The following is a 16,828-nucleotide window of genomic DNA, read 5'->3' as shown; positions in this document are numbered from 1 at the left end:
AGCATTCCATACATAGGTGGTTTATAATGTATTTAACTCGTTCCTTATTAGTGGGCATTTTAGTTGTTTTACTTTTCCCTGTGATGGACATCTTTGTTTATGGAATAGTGGTGCACTTATCCAATTACTGTGTAGGGTCTTTGTGTCATTACTTCCCTTTCCCTTTCCTCCTTAGCATATATTTGCTATACATTTAATTTATAACACAGGCTAGACTTCTTTATTCTCCACTTGTATTTTTAGTGAAACAATTCGTAGTTTAGTGTATATGTCCTTTCTGTTGGCATATATTGTAAACTCTTCAACCTCACAGATGACATACCTTAAAATTTTCCCCATAATATAAATTGGTTAACACGCTAGTACAACAAATTAAACTCTTAGTAAACTGTTGACTGTTTTATTTGATTTCTCCCCTCAAATTATTGGTTCTTTTTTCCATGATATGAAGCGGAGTTCATTATTAGTCAGAGTGCTCCTTTCTTTTCCTTCTTATTTGATTTTTATTGTGTCTGTCTGTTTAAGTCTCTGCATGGGAGAACCAGTTTGTCTGGGCTTAGTCATACCTTACCTCAATTTGGAATAATTTGGCGTTTGCCAGTTATACATCAGGTCACGTGTCTAGTAATCTGGCAGATGTTAAGGAGAGCTAACTTAGTTTTATATTCCCAGTGACTAGTTCTGGCTTTGGGCCATGAGTGAAACCAAAAGATCCGACAGGTCTGTCTGACGAGCAGTTTCTGGGTTAAGATCATATACAGAGCTATTCCCTTCCTTCATGATTGTGAATCAGCTGTTTTCTGGTTTGTTACTTCTGACCACTTCTCCACTTTGATTTCAAAAGGCACAGGGTTAATGTATTATTAAAGTCCCATCTTGAACCAAGGACTTTCAGAAAGAAGTGGTTGTCGGCCTCAGTCAGACAGAAAGGAGCACTCGGAGAGCTGCATGGTTCAGCAGTGATGGTCTGCCCTTTAGGCTGAGTAGCGGGTTTATAATTATTGATTTTAATGTTATTTTTCCCTGACAAATATGCTAATGTATTCTCTTGCGTGTATTAAATACTGCATAACCAAAAAGTTTTCTAAGTGTAAAACAGTTAATGAGATTAAATGCATTCATTGCATTTATATTGGCAGAACTGAGTCACATTTAGTCAGTTGTTTTTGCATTTTTAATTTTCTTTTAAACACCTCAGACAAGTGTTTTAATAGATAGTACCCTCTTTTTTTTGTTTTTTATTTTTTAATATATCTTTATTGATTTTAGAGAAGAAGGGAGAGCGGGAGAGAGAGAGAGAGAGAGAGAGATAGAAACATCAATGATGAGAGATAATCATTGATGGCTGCCTCTTGCACACACCCTACTGGGGATGGAGGCCGCAACCCAGGCATGTGCCCCTGACCGGAATCGAACCCAAGACCTTCCAGTCCGCAGGCTAACACTCTATCCACTGAGCCAAACCAACCAGGGCAGCACCCTCTTTTTTCAACAAGGCAACATAAATTTTTTATGAAGATACTGTTTATAGACCATGGGTTTTCAGATGATCTTCATGTAAGGACAAGAAGCATCAGTTTAGTTCAAGGCTTACTCAGAGAAATGTTTTCTTTTGTTCTGCCAGAGACATGCCTCCTCAGGAAGATACAGAAAGTTAATGTCTGGCTATTGGCTCTGACTGCCCACTGGTCCCTTCTCTACACAAAAATCTAGATAGTTACGGAGTCTGAAACATTAGCTCTAAGTCTCCTCGAGTGTAAACCCACGTCTGTCTCGCTGCTGTGACTATCAGGCACAGCAGTCCCAGCCTTGGGGTCAAACATACATGGTTTTGAATCTGGCTTTGACTTATCTCGACAGTTGATCTTGGGCATCAAAACCTTCTTGACTCCCAGTTTCTTTATAGTTTTAGTGCAGTTTTTAACATCTACCTTCTGTGTTGTGTACAGATTAAGTGTTAAATAATGTACGTACAAAGCTAGCCACTGGCATTACTAGATACTCAGTAAATGGGTTAAATTGAGCATCCTTGTCTTGTTCTAAGTGGAATTTCAGATACACTTTCCTATAGGAACAGTGTTATGACTGGGGTTTGAGTATAGTGTTAGAAACATTAACATTATACTTTAGTTATAAGTCTAATATGCCAGTGAAGCCAGTCTCTACATGTTGTCTCTCAAGAAATGCATTTCAGCCCTGACCGGTTTGGCTCAGTGGATAGAGCGTCGGCCTGCGGACTGAAGGGTCCCAGGTTCAATTCCGGTCAAGGGCATGTACATTGGTTGCTTGCACATCCCCAGTGGGAGGTGTGCAGGAGGCAGCTGATTGATGTTTCTCTCTCATCGATGTTTCTAACTCTCTGTCCCTCTCCCTTCCTCCCTGTAAAAAATCAATAAAATATATTTAAAAAAAAAGAAAAAAAGAAAGAAATGCATTTCAAGTGCCACATAAGAGATCATTAACTTAATTAAGACTCTAAAAGTAAACTTTTAGAATGTAACATATTACCAGGTTGAGGACTGCCTATTAGATAAACTTTCACAATAGACATAAAAATGGACTTGCTTGATAAGTGGTGGTATTTGTGGGGGCAGACAAATGAGCCCTCCTTCCCATTTCTGGGAAGTAAATTCACCTTCTGGAGCACTTACTATTATTCCTAACAATCCAACTAGTTAGTTCTAGTTCTAGTGTAGACTGGCCAAACATGGGACCGTGGCCACTGGGGTGGGTGCATGGCCCCAAGCTGACGAGTGTGATTTATTGTTGGGGATTTTAAAAACTACAGCTGTGGAATAGACCATCTCTGTGGCAGAGCAGGGAGTTAAGTGGAAGAAGGCAGAGTTCAGGAAGGAAGAACGAAGCCAAACTATAGAAGTGAAGACACCATCTTGTCCTGGTGGAGTTCATTTTGAGCTGATCCTAGAGCCCAGCTGTGGCTTTCCTGCTGCTGGGTTATGTAGAGTCAGTGCATCCCAACCTGTTTTTTCCTGGGCAGCTCTAAGTGCCGTTTCTGTTCACCTGCAAGTTAAAGAATACTGACTAATTCATTTGGTTGTTTATACTTGGGATATTTAAGAAGTCAGTGTCTTTCTCATGGGCAATTACCTATAGATATAAAAGCCTGAGCGACCGAACAACTGGTCAACCGGTTGCTATGATGTGCACTGACAACCGGGGGCAGACGCTTACTGTAGGTACTGCCCTCTGGTGGTCAGTGCACTCCGATGGCAGGAGTGTTGCTCAGATGACCTACGGATGCCAGACGCAGGGGTCATGGCTGGCCACCACAGCGGAACAACAGCGAGCCTTCCGAGCAGCGGCCGTGGCAGCGGCTGTGGCAGGCACAGCAGGGCCAGGATGAGCAGGAGTGGCAGGCAGGAGCAGCAGGCAGGAGTGGCAGGTGGTGTTGGACTGCTGGTTTGGCCTGATCCCCACAGGCCATGCCGAGAGACCCCACCGGTGCACGAATCCGTGCTCCAGGCCTCTAGTAATAAATATAATTGCATAGTGGGACAGCTGATTTACAACATAGCTTTTGAGAGCAGTGGTGGCATTTATTCCTATCTTATAAAAGCATAAATGTATTAGCACTAATCAAAGGATACTAGTAACTGTGTGTGTGTGTGTGTGTGTATACCCATATGTATAAAATGACTCTTGACATAGGCTTCCTTAATGCAAATGTCATATAACTTTTGATTTTAAAATATGTAAACAAACAGATATTCAAGATGCTTCTGGTAGTTATCCGCCCTTTGCTACCATTTATGGTAGGAGCACTTGTAGGTAATCAGGTAGATGTTCGTAGATATATATGGGTTGAGAGAGATGTTTCTATTTAAGGAGGTACTTTGGCAAGATTATCAAATAAGTCCATTTGTGTTCCTTACTTGAAAGGAAAGATAGAATGACTTAATGTTTCTCTTCTCCTCAGTAGGGTAGTGTTTGGGGAACTGAGATTTTATGTGCCAACACTCTTGTAAACTTCACTTCCCTTTAGGAAGTATCAGATTTGCCTTCTCAGTAGTAGCATTTTGTATTGTTGGAACATGTTGTAAAGAGCAAAGAAATGCATCTGCCATTTGAGTTCTGCTTGCCAACTGCTTTAAACAGCTATAGTATTTGTTTATTCTTGATGTGTCAGCAGTCAAAAGGAAGTTTTCCTTTCTCTTTTGTGGTTCTATAACTCACATTATATCAACAGTGACTATTTATGCAGAATCTACTAGGTCCTGGGGTGGGGGGGTGGAGGGGGGGAATACAAGGCCTTGGAAACACAATCTCTGCCTCAGATGGGCTTCTATCATCTGGTGAGAAAGAAAAGTTAAGAATCTCAAAAAGAAGGAAGACGCTAAGGTTCTGTAAGTCAGTTTTGAGAGGGAGGTATAAGGAACAGGTCTCTAGGTATTTAGAGGAGTGGAGAGTTCCCCAGGGCTTGAGCGAGGGAGGAGCGTTTCAGGAAAAGCAAGGGTTTGAGTGATAACTAGGAAGGTGATAACTCGGAAGAAGAGTAAGAGAGGTCATCAGACAAGGGCATGGTGTGGGCCCAGGTGTGGAGGTGGTAATGTGCCCACTGCTGTAGGGGAAAAACAAGTGGCACAGGCCGGTTACTTGGCAGAGATGTTCTTTGTGTTTTTTTGTGTGTGTGTTTTTAAGTGGAAGGTGGGGGTTGGAGAGGTAGAGACCAGCTTTTGAATAACTAAGCATTGTAACATTTGGGCCCATGGGCTAATTGTTACATTTTTAAAATGGTGGAAGGACAAACTTTGTGCTTTGAATTTAAAGGTAGGCAACAAAGACATCCTAGAAACAGTTATCCTTTTTCTATTGTGAGGATGTTCTAAAAACGTTGGTAATCGCATCCTTACGTCCAAAGCATAAGGATTATTGTAAACATCTTGTAAGTGCTTTGAGCTATATATTTACAAAGTCCTCCTTCTTCCTGAATGGAGCACCCACTCTGTGAATTTTAAACTTGACTGGATCCTAGACAATAGAAACAAAGTAGATTATCTATTTCCTGGATGTGCTAGCTTTCCCTTTCACTTTTATGTATCTCGGTGGACCTATGTCTACATATAATTGCATTTTTCAGACTATAATGTTATGAAGTGTATTGAGTTGCTCATATACTCATAGGTTATATATATATATATATATATATATATATATATATATATATATATATTCTTCTCCTATAAAAGAGCTGCTATTCTTGGTGTAACAGCCAGCATATTATCAGTTTGGCTAGTATAATTGATTGTAATAGTTTTGTAAGCAGAAAAATGATGTTCCCCAAAATACATATTTATATGAATGTATGAAGAAAGTTGCCTATAAAGCAAATGTTTTCCTTTTGATCTTTACTGTTGTTTAGGTGACAGAGAGAGGAAAGGTTCATGACATGATGGCACACCGGACTTTGACATTTGTCATGTGATGGTAGTGATGTGTTGGGAGCAGAGGGAGGGACCTGGCAGCTGGAACAACAGGTCAGAGACACTCAGCCTAGGTGAGCCTGGCATGAGGGATGAATGCCTGAACCAGGAATGGAAAAAATGGTACAGATGTGAAAGATAAGCTGTCATCATACCTATTAATAGTGAATCATCATGAGAGAGGGAGGGAGCACAGATATTTTCAGGATTTACCTTCAAGTGTCCAAGACAATAAGATTACCTTTGTGAGGAATATGAGAGTCGAGGGAGATTTATCAACTTTATATCTTCTAGGATATAGGACCAACTATGCCTGTTGCTAAGGATAAATGCTAAGTTATAGGCTTATCTTGCGCCTGTCCTTTTTAAATTTATTTTTAAAATAACTTTTAGATTATTTTTTAAAATTTATTTTTAGTTATAGTTGACATACAATATCGTATTAGTTTCAGGTGAACAAAATAGTGATTAGACATTTATATACCTAACAAAGTGACCACTCTTTTGAGTCCAGTACCCATTGGGCACCATACACAGTTATTACGATGATATTGACTATACAGGAGTGGCCAACGGTAGGTTTACAGTTGTAATACAAATGCAGTAATTAATAAATAATAATATAAGAATAAATTGTTTCACATACTCACAACTGTAAACCTACTTTTGCCTACCCCTGTATTCCCTGCGCTGTACCTTAATGCCTGCCCTTTTTGACCATAACTTGGTCTTCCAAGTAGAACTATTAGAGGTCTTCAGAGAGAAAGAAATGAAGCAGTTTGCCTAGGGCCACACACGTGGCCACGTACTGGCAGAGCTGGGATTAGGGCAGGAGCTCTTGACTCCTGGTGTAGTTCTTACTAGTCTTCCGTGCAGGTTTGGAGAAAAAACTAGCTTTTTAGATCCCTTGATTGCACTTTAGATCTTATGTTTGGCTATTGAGTATTTTGAAGAAATCTTGGCCTATAGAATGACTGTTTCTAAACAAATGTGAGAAAGTTAAATCCAAGAAGCCTTCTCCAAAGCCAAGTAGGTTTAATTTGTAACTTAAAAAAAAAGTCTTCCTAGGTAAAAACTCTGCCCCCTCACCAGTAATCAACTTGTTTTTTAACTGGTAATTGGGACCGACCAGTTCTATCATTGCCTGTAATGTGCCAATTCCCAACTACTTAAAGTTTCTTTTAAATATTTTTATTCCAAAATAATGTTTAGGCACAATGATCCAAAAGGAAAGAGTATTTCCAAAATCACTCTTAACTTTTTTAAAAGCTGGTTTAATTGTGGCATAAATGAAATGATTCCAATTTTAACCCCTTTGTTTTGCTAGTTAAATTTTTATTGTATAATAACACCAAATCCAAGAATCCTAAACCAAAAGCTTCTATAGTTTTTTTTTTCACTACTTAAATATGGGACTCAGACCATTCAATACTACAGAACGATTTCAGCTGTAAAATTCTGGGGATATTTTAACTTTGAAAAGAATAATAGAAAAACTATGGGCTAGTGTTCCACAGTTTTGGAGATTCTGATACAGAACTCACAGGGACAAGATAGCATTGTTTAAGTGCCTACTCTATGTCAAGTGCTGTGCCAAATTCTTTGCACGTATTAGAACATATCATCTGTCCCTCAAACTCTGTTAGGTGAGCATTTTATCCCCTCATTGCAGATAATTACCCTGCCCTGGGTCATACAGTGTCAGACATCAGATCCAAATCTGCTGGGACGCCTGATGCCACCGCCTCATTACACCCTGGATCGCTGCCTAACTCAAGAACTTTTACTAAGGAATAGAAATGAATGTACATCCATTGTTCAGATGTCTATCATAAGATGACCCCTTATTTTATGAGAGTTTTTAAAAGGCCATCTACATTTTCTTGAAGTTGTCAAAGGCTGATTTTTTTTTAAAGGCTGCAAAAGGCTCGTAAGCCTCATGTAAATCAAGAAGGGAAAGTTCCGCCTTCACGGACTGAACACGCTTATTGGCTAGAATTGCACGGACTGACTCATTTCTTTTTTGCTGTGTTAGAGGGCCGCGCCCTGCATTCCAAAAACCTCTGCTGCCCGGCTCAGCTCCGCCGCGGCCTCCCGGCTGGAGCCTCAGGGGTTGCGCTGGGCGCCTGCTCACAGCTGTCCCGCTGGGAGGACCCGCCCGCCCGCGGAGGCCGGGCTCTCGAGCACCGCGGGGCTCGCCAGCCGCCGGCCAGGCCGCGGGCGAGGGCGGCTCCACCGGCCGGCAGAGGCGCGGGCGCGCCCGGGAGCGGGGGCCGGGGTCGGCGCGCCTCGGACCGCCTTCGCCGCTCCGCCTGCGCCCCGGCAGGCACCGGCGTGCGGGAGCGGCGCGGGAACTTGGTGCCCCGGGAACTTTGCAGGAGACTTTGCCTCCAGCCTGGAGAGCCCGTAAGTGTTGCTCCGCCTGGGATGCTGTGCTTCATTAAAATGCTGTCCGGGGCCGGCGAAGCGCAGACAGACGGTGGGAGCGGTTCAGAGAGGGGGAAACAGCCTTTCTTATCTGGCAGAAAACACCCACTAACGCGATCCTTGCTTTTCCCTCCACTGTGGCGAAGGAAAGGGAATCCTGGTTTGTACTGGATCTCGCTTTGATGATAAAATGGGCAGGAGCTGTTGACCCCTGAGCCCGCTCACAGGGTAGTTGGTGAAACAGTGGCAGCATCTAGGCGGGCTGCATCTGTGCTCCAAACCCTGCGGGTGCTTTTGAGAGCCAGGGATCAGGCGGTGGTTTCGGTTAGGGGTGATCGAGCTCTCCTAATGGAGTTTTCTTTGAGGGAGTGGGGTTGTATTTACTGTTTATTACTAAGTTTGGGGGAAATACTTTCTCAAACTCCAGTCCCTGTACTAAGTAACATTAAAGGTCTTCCCGCCAACTCCTTTGGCTGGTTGGGAGCTTAGCCGGTGAGTGAGATCTTTGCTCGGTGCCAGAGGGAAGCACGTGCTCCCGCGTTGTGGCGTGAGCGTGTTTACTCCACAGCTATGCTTTCTGTTTATTGTGGCCAGATAATTGCTCTGTGGAATTTGTGGAGAGGAATACACTGAGAAGAGTGCGTAGCATTTATTTTATTTTTATTTTCCCTGATTTGTGTTTGCCATCTGGAGTTTTTATCTACGTTGTACCCCAGTGGGAACCCTCTAATGTGGTATGTTCTCAGTCCACTCTTAGCCTGTTGAGTTGATTATCACTTTTATCTCTTGTTATGGTCTTCACTTTGAGGTCTATTTTGTCAGATATAAGTATTGCTACCCCAGCTTTTTTTTCATTTCCATTTGCCTGATAGATATTTTTCCATCCCTTCACTTTCAGTCTGTGTGGGTTCCTTGTTCTGAGGTGGGTCTCCTGTAGACAGCACATATATGGGTCATGTTTTCTTATCCATTCATTCACTTGATATCTTTTGATTGGAGCATTTAATCCATTTACGTTTAATGTTATTGATAGGTACTTGTTTGTAGCCATTTCTGTGTTTTATGCCTGTGTTCCTTCCCCCCCCCCCCCCTTTCTATTTCTTCTTTTTACAGCATTCCCTTTAGCATTTCTTGCATTGCGGGCTTGGTAGTGATAAACTCCCTTTGATTATCACTTTTAAATTGATGTAGAAATAAAGTCGGTGAGCTTCTTTTTAAAAATCTGCTTTTTATGTAAGAAATTAGTCAGCAGTGCATAGAGATGTGTATCCTGCAAGTACATTGTTTTCTTGCAAGAGGACGGGGAGGAGGCCAGCAGAGAAGCAGAATCTGTGATTATTGCAGTTTTGCCAAAGACATACACAGTGCAACAGACACATCACCATCAGAAACACTGACTGCTGGAGAGGCAGGTGGAAGGCATCCCGGTGGCATAAAGGATGACAGGAACTTACGATGCTATCGTTATACTTCATTTATGAAGATATAGACTGGTACAGTAGACAGGCTCTCTAACAGAAAGAAAGAGCAAAGTTCTTTGCAACTGACTTTGTCAGGTCTGTGAAGGAAGCTTCTCCAGATATCAGTCACTTCTAAATGGGATCATTAAACTAATTTGTTAGAATTTTAAATCATTTACACATTGAATTAATAGTAATACTGTTTCCCAGCTCATAGGCTAATTGGAAGTTCAGTTGCTTTGAGTTTAACAAATTAAGCGGCTCTGAGAGGTAACAACTTGGGATCCCCTTTCTTTTCAGAAACAGCCTGTGATGTTGAGAGAAGCGGCCCTAATTCCTCAGGGGTAGTTGGAAAGCCCCCTCAGGTGGTAGAATGGGAATCTATTTTATTAAATCTGGGAATGTCTAAAATCTAAAGGGATAATTAAATTTGGATTTTGACTCACCCCAATGGGTGTGAGAGAACCAGACATTTAAAGAGCCCGCTTTTATCAGAGACTGAGATACTTTGTACCCTCTGCCTCATTAAATTTCACAATAATGCTGGAAGGTCTAGAGGTATTATTATCTCTGCTTTATAGTTCAAGAAACAACCTGGGCAAGGTTACATAATCCGCTCCAAATTTCACAGCTAGTTAATTTCATTTACACTAGAAGTTAGCATTTAAGGTTTGAAATTTTTCCCAGGTGGCTCCCATTGCTCCTAACAAAATAGTGTTGATCTTCCTGTGTGAAATAATCCAGGGGAAGTTGTAAGCTCAAAGCAGATTTTGAAGTGATTTTAAAAGCTCCTCATTGCCCCCGTGCCAAAGTGTCAAAGTTCAAGGAATAATGCATTTGCTGGGAAGCCTGTGGTTTTCAAATATTAACTAAGCAAGCCCTATTCTTGGTGAACCTGTTAATATACGTGGCTGCCTCATAGCTGCTGATTCCGAGTGACTTTCTCCTTTGTTCCTAGAGCTCTTTTAGTTCTGGACGTGCCTGTTCGTCCTGCTCCTCGCAAAGTGCAACTTAGGTGTTCTCTGCTTGTAAACCAAGCAGCTGGGCCCATGACTTCCAGTAGGGGAATTCTCTGTGTGTGGATGCACACCTGCAGTGTTTTATACGCTGTGTGCAGTGTTTTAAAATCTCCGTTAGCACGTCGGTTCGTGTTGAACCTGCGTGTTTAGAATGGTGAGGTTATGAAAGGTGGGCTATGAGTACTGAAGGTTTTCTCATTAAACGGCAGTGGAAAGCCTCAGTGTGTCTCACCAGGGGCAGCCAGTTCTGAGATCATCTGCTGGGTCATCTGTTGGGACGTCATCATAAACAATGCCACCTTCCCAGAGGACCATGGACTACATACAGCATCTATTCCAGGACCAGGGATTGCTCACAGCCCCACCTCCTTAGTCTCGCCATCTATTTGACAGGAGCACCCACCCTTCCCAAGCACAGCAAGGATGTCCTGGGCTCCTCCTCAAACCTCTCCACATCCTAGCTGCTTTAAGTGCCTCGAGTTCTTGAGGATGTTGAAAGAACATGCCAGTGTGATGATAAAACCACTTGGGGTTAATCTTGTGAAAATCACGGAGAGGAGGAACTATGCCAAACAACTTGATTTTCAAAACTAGGGGAGATGGTACATTCCAAGCTTTCGATTCAGAGCTTGTGTTGGTGTCTAGCAGAATTATAAGTCATATTTTTTAAAAGATGGGTAGGGATCACCTAGAAGAGGTGGTGATGATCAGTATTTAGCATCACTCATCTCCAATTGACCTCATTTCTTTTTTGAGCGTTACTGGACAAGTGTATCGGCATTGCTGTAGGTCTGACATGCCTGCTTTAACAAAACATTTGGCGGAGTGCTTTGTGTTCTTAACTCAAGATGGACGAATGTGGGTTGGACAGCAATATCTATAATAATAAAAGCATAATATGCTAATTAGACTAGACGTCCTTCCAGACAAAACCAGGGCTTCGAGGGAAGCCGGGGTCCCGGGTGCCAGAGGGAAGCCGGTGCCAACAGCCGGGGGATGGAAGGCCTACTCTTGCACGAATTTTGTGCATAGGGCCTCAAGTAGGTAGATAAGTGGGCTTGCATCTTGTCATATGCAACAGGGCTGATGAGTAGAGATGAGTAGAGTGATGTCAGACTTGACCAAGGTGCCTTGAGGAGGGCCCTGATGCAGCGGGGGGAAAACTCACGCATTGTGGAGATGGACTATTCAGAACCAATGTGACAATCTCACAGTTCTTAGAAGCACTGAGAACAGGGGCTTTGGCGCCTGACCTTGGGCAAGTTGTTTGTTCTCTGTGCCTCAGTCTCTTCATTCATCAAATGCAGATAATAACACCTATGTCATAGGCTGTGGAAAATGTTGAAGGATTAAATTAGGTAACCCATGTGAAGTGCTTAAAAACCGAGCTGGCAGTACATTGCTTGTGTTGGATGTTAGTCTTTTGTTGCTCCTGCTTTTACAACTTGAGGCAGTATGGTGCACAGTTCTGGGTTTGTGTTTAAACGTGTGTCCAGCCGAGGTCATCGGGTTTTGGAGAGGGTGTAGAAAATGAACAGTGGTTGAAGACACTAGGGATGTATACCTCAGTGTGAAAGTCGAGGGAGGCAGTACCAACAGTGCTTTGTCTTAAGGAGCTCTAGCTGGTACAGTAAATATCACCACTGAGCTAGGATTTAGTAGAGCTCTTTCCTGATATCAGTACATTCTTTAACCAATTATGTGACCTTAGGCAATTAGCTTAGCTCAGTGGTTCACAGGGTATGAATTTATCCCTCAGGGGACATTAGGCAATGTCCAGACACAGTTTTGATTGCACAATTGGGGTAGGAAGGTGTGCTATTAACATTTCATGGGTAGAGGCCAGGGATGCCAACATCCTGCAGCACATAGGACAGCCCCACAAGAAAAATTGTCCTGTCCGAATGTCGATAGTGCTGAGGTCCAGAGTCCCTGGCTTACCTCTTCAGTATCTGTGTTTCTGTTTGTGAAATTTGAATACTAATCTTTGCTTTGGCAATATCACAAAGTAGCTTCAAGGGTATATTTATGAAAGGGCCTTGGAGAGTTAATGTATTCTTAAGTCTGCAGCTGTATACAGCATATACATTTTATCAGCAGCAGCACAGTAAATATCATTTACTCCATTCCCTGGAGAAATATATTACAGTGGTTTGAGTCAGATAACCCTGTGATTGAATCTCAGCCCTATTGATTTAACCTGCCGTGTGATTTGGGACAAGTCTCTTGATCGGTGAAAACCCAATCCCTGTTTCATAGAGTTTGGGGGTGATAAATAAGGTATAGATATAAATCTCATAGCAGCCTTTAGGTATAGTTGTAAGCAATTGTTTTTTAAACTAACTTTTTTTTTTTTTTGCTAATGGGATTGAGTGGTGCTTATTAAAATAGAAGATTTGGAAACAGGATGAGTAAAGAAATTAGATTTTAGCAGCTTAAAGAAAACAAAAAGGCTTCTCTTCAGAATTTAGGACAGGGAAATATCTTTGGAAGTATTATTTTGGCTTGTAGGGAAGAACCATAACCTACTTTATACTGATCTGGAACTGGCCAAGAATATAACGTATGTTTGTGAATTGCTCCACGATAAAAACTTGCAAAGTTTAGCAGTGAGCTTAAGTCGGTAAGCAGGATACCGAGCCCGTGTATGTGCGGATGTGTCAGCTCTACAGTTTTTGTGATTTCCTGTACCCTCTCCGCCTCTCCCTAAAGATAGAGCAAAACTTCCCTGCGATCGTTTTTTGCATCACCTCCACTCATGTCACCTGTGGCACTGGGATTCTGGAGACCAATCACGAGTCCCACTGTTTTGTCGCCACTGTGGTAACCGGTGGCATTACGTAGCATATCCATATCCATCAGGTCAGGTGGAAGGTAATGTGTTTAACTTACGAGTGTGATTTTTTAAAAATGATAGGGCTTGGATAGGAGGACCCTGAGTGTGCACACCCACCACTGTCTGCTTTGTAAAGGCGGAGCATTTCTACAGCTCTGGTCATCTTCCAAGGAGGTAGCAGCGGTAAGAGACCCAGCAATGAAAAGTTCCCTGGCTTATTAGGAAGAGACTAGTATCCAGGTTGGGGAATTGAAGTTAGTTAGTGATTTTTTTAAAGGGAGGTTACTCTTAATTTTCCTTCTCAAGGTCCCTAGTGCATTTGAACTGGATTGAATAAATCACACGTAAACACGTGGCTTGAACTCTCAAATGGAGCAGGTGTTACTGCCCCTTACTCCCAGCAGCTTGCCTGTCTGTGGGCGCCTGGAGATCTTCCCTCCTGGAGCAGTGGGGAGAGCTCTTGGCTGCCTCACACCAACAGAGTGGTGGCAGCCCCAAGGTGAAGTTCAGCAGTCATAACCTAAGTCGCACATGGAGTGGAAATGATTTTGGGGTATCAGAATATATTTCTGAGGAATTTATAACACAGACTAAGCTTGTTAGTGCTTGAAGGCCTTCAATAGCATAACCTTCAAGTTTACTTAACTCTCCTAATTGTGCAGAGGACAGAAGCTTATGTTCCAGACACTCATGGTCTTAAGCTGCCCTTGAGTTGCAGGGTAAACAATATTGAAAAAAAAATTCAGTGATTCTAAAGGGAATCCTGAACTGGATACACAAAATTGCATACTTCTGTAGGATCAGAAGGCAAGAGTTTTATATTCAAGCCAAGCCAAAGTCAGGTTAACAATAAACCAAAAGATAACAGAAGACAATTTTAGATGGTGCTGGTGACCACAATTCTCGAGGTCTGATGGATGATTTCTCCACTTTAGGTGTAACCCATCACTGATTTCTCAGATGTGGGTGGGGCCAGACAATTCCATGAGCTTCTGAAAGTATTGATGAAAGTATTTGAAGGCTGATTACATATTTACTAGGCTCCTCAGCATCAGCTTGGTGAAATTCTGTGATATTGTATACCAAAATCACAAGTTCTAGACTTGTGCTGAATCAGCAAATTTAAGGATAGATTTTAAAAAAAAATTTTTTTTGCACTTTGAAACTGGAGTTTCACCAAAAGGCCCACACACATTTTAGACATAGAAGAAACAAAGAGATTTAAAATGTCAAGACCCTAGCAGGTTTGGCTTAGTGGCTAGAGCATCAGCCTACAGACCAAAGGGTCCTGGGTTCGATTCTGGTCAAGGGCACATATCTCGGTTGCAGGCTCCTCCCCGGCTCAGGCCCTGGTCCGGGCTTGTGCAGGAGGCAACCAATCGATGTGTTTCTCTCACATCTATGTTTCTCTCTGTCTTGCCCTCTCTCTTCCACTCTCCCTAAAAAAAAAAAAATCAATGGAAAAATATCCTTGGGTGAGGATTAACAAAAAACAAAACAAACAAATAAAGTGTTCAGGTAGAGTGGAACATATATGTCTGATTACTTATACCATAAGTCTTTTAGCTTAAAAAATAGTTTATTGATTGTTTTAGAAAGAGAGGAAGAGAGAAACAATTGATGTGAGAACCAACATAGATGGCTGCCTCCTGTATGCCCCCTGCCGGGCATGGAGCCCACAACCCCAGGCGTGTGTCCTTAACGATGCATCAAATTGGCAACCTCCTAGGCCAGGGGTCCTCAAACTACTACGGCCCGCGGGCCACTTGCAAATACAAATATTGTATTTCTTCCAGTTTCGTTTTTTTACTTCAAAATAAGATATGTGCAGTGTGCATAGGAATTTGTTCATAGTTTTTTTTTAAACTATAGTCCAGCCCTCCAACGGTCTGAGGGACAGTGAACTGGCCCCCCGTTTAAAAAGTTTGAGATCCCCTGTCCTAGTGCATGGGATGACACCCAACCAACTGAGCCACAGTGGCCAGGGCTGCTAGCTTGTATTTTTAAGAGAGTTTACGCTTAGTATTTGATGAATTCTTTAATATACTTCTTTCAATATAGGTTGTGGGTATAGTTTTGGTTTTTTTTTAAGAGGTTCTCCCGCCACCTTCCCTAAAATTCCTAAAGCCTTCATGTCCCTGTGGAGTTATTAGCTCCTACCATAAGTGTGGTATGTGTGTACCAACCTGAGGACCAACAGGCAGATCTCTTTCCCTTTCTGAGTTGGAAAAAAATACTAGACTCCAAAAGAAACTGTAAAATGCGTGTGATGAATGGATCACAGCAAAGACAGACAAAATAAGTAAAGATTAAATAGTTTCTAGGGTAGAATTATAACTTGGTTAAAGGTACTAACATGTTTGTCTGAAAGGGAATTTGTTTGAAGAAGAATTTAGAAAGAGGAACTTGGAGGCTGGAGTGGGAGACCAAGTTTGAGAGGTCAATCTGGCCTGTCTACAGGAGAGAGTACCCTGCCCCTAGCATAGCATGAACAGGCCTCTGTATGGATCTTAGCACTGTGGTGGAGCTGTCTGTGGCTTTGAAATCCAACTGTTAAGTTCCAAACCTCAGAGTATGGCTTTACTCTAGTCACTGAATACCGCTGAGCCCACTTTAACCTCAAAATGCAGTGTGAAGCCACACAGGAATCCACAAAATGTATCTCTGTTCCATGCCCACTATGCATCCTTCCGATTGTAATTTGGGCTCCTTGTGTAATTATACTTTGGGGAGACACATGATAAGCAGATACCAGCATCCAGTCGACATGATGGTTTATTTTCCTCACAAGATACTAAATCAGCTTTTTTACTTTACTATCACCATGAATTTGATTAGTATGAACCCTCTCCTGATCATCATATTTATGAATCTCTGAGATTAAGGACCAGCCTTGGACTGTGCGAATCCACCAACAGCCCACTCCTTACTCCCCAGGGTTGTCTTTTCTACTTGACTTGCAACATAATAGTGCCATGACCATAATATAGTGTCTTTTTTATTTTGTACGAAAAATGTTGAGAAGAGAAATGAGTGTTACTGAGTGCCTAGTCATGCGGAAAATGTGGTGTTCTGTGAGTGACTGGTGTAAACATGAGTAAAACTAGAATACATTGTTATAGTTACAATTAAAAGGCTCACTAATTCCTACTTTGCTAGTTAGCAAATCCTATAATTCTCATTTAAATTACATATATTATCAAATAACTGCAGAAGTTTATAATCAAAGCAGTTCATAGTCAAAATTTCACATAAATTTTTACTGTGGTTTTGTACTGCTAAGATTCTTGTGGATTTATAAAGTACTAGAGGTCCAGTGCAGGAAATTCGTGTGTGTGTGTGTGTGTGTGGGGGGGGGGGGGGCGTTCTTCAGCCTGGCCTGTACTCTCTCCAATCTGGGACACCCCTCTTGCAATCTGGGACCGCTGGCTCCTAACCGCTCGACTGCCTGCCTGCCTGATTGCCCCTAACCACCTCTGCCTGCCTACCTGATGCCCTTAACTGCTTGCCTGCTGGCCTGATTGCCCCTAACTGCCTCTACATGCTGTCCTGATCACCCCCTAACTGCCCCCCTCCCCCCCTGGCCTGATAGCCATTAACTGCCCCCCCCCACCCCACCAGCCTGATTGCCCCCAACTGCCCTCC

At 42.5% G+C, this 16,828-nt stretch overlaps 1 protein-coding gene across 5 annotated transcripts in view; it reads left to right on the top strand.

The window, feature by feature from the left end:
- Positions 1 to 16,828, top strand: part of SGMS1 (sphingomyelin synthase 1) — a 250,458-nt gene that overhangs the window by 163,276 nt on the left and 70,354 nt on the right. Inside the window, exon 1 of one of the 5 annotated variants that reach the window (XM_081104568.1) lies at positions 7,658 to 7,847. The exons of the other annotated variants lie outside the window; for them this stretch is intronic. The gene's annotated coding sequence lies outside the window, so the exon portion shown is untranslated. Of the gene's footprint in view, positions 1 to 7,657; positions 7,848 to 16,828 lie in introns of those variants that run through there. 5 annotated transcript variants of the gene reach the window in all.

The sequence above is a fragment of the Myotis nattereri genome (assembly GCF_964212035.1).
Source record: "Myotis nattereri genome assembly, chromosome: 13".
Taxonomy (NCBI): domain Eukaryota; kingdom Metazoa; phylum Chordata; class Mammalia; order Chiroptera; family Vespertilionidae; genus Myotis; species Myotis nattereri.
This window is presented reverse-complemented; position numbering and strand designations above follow the sequence as displayed.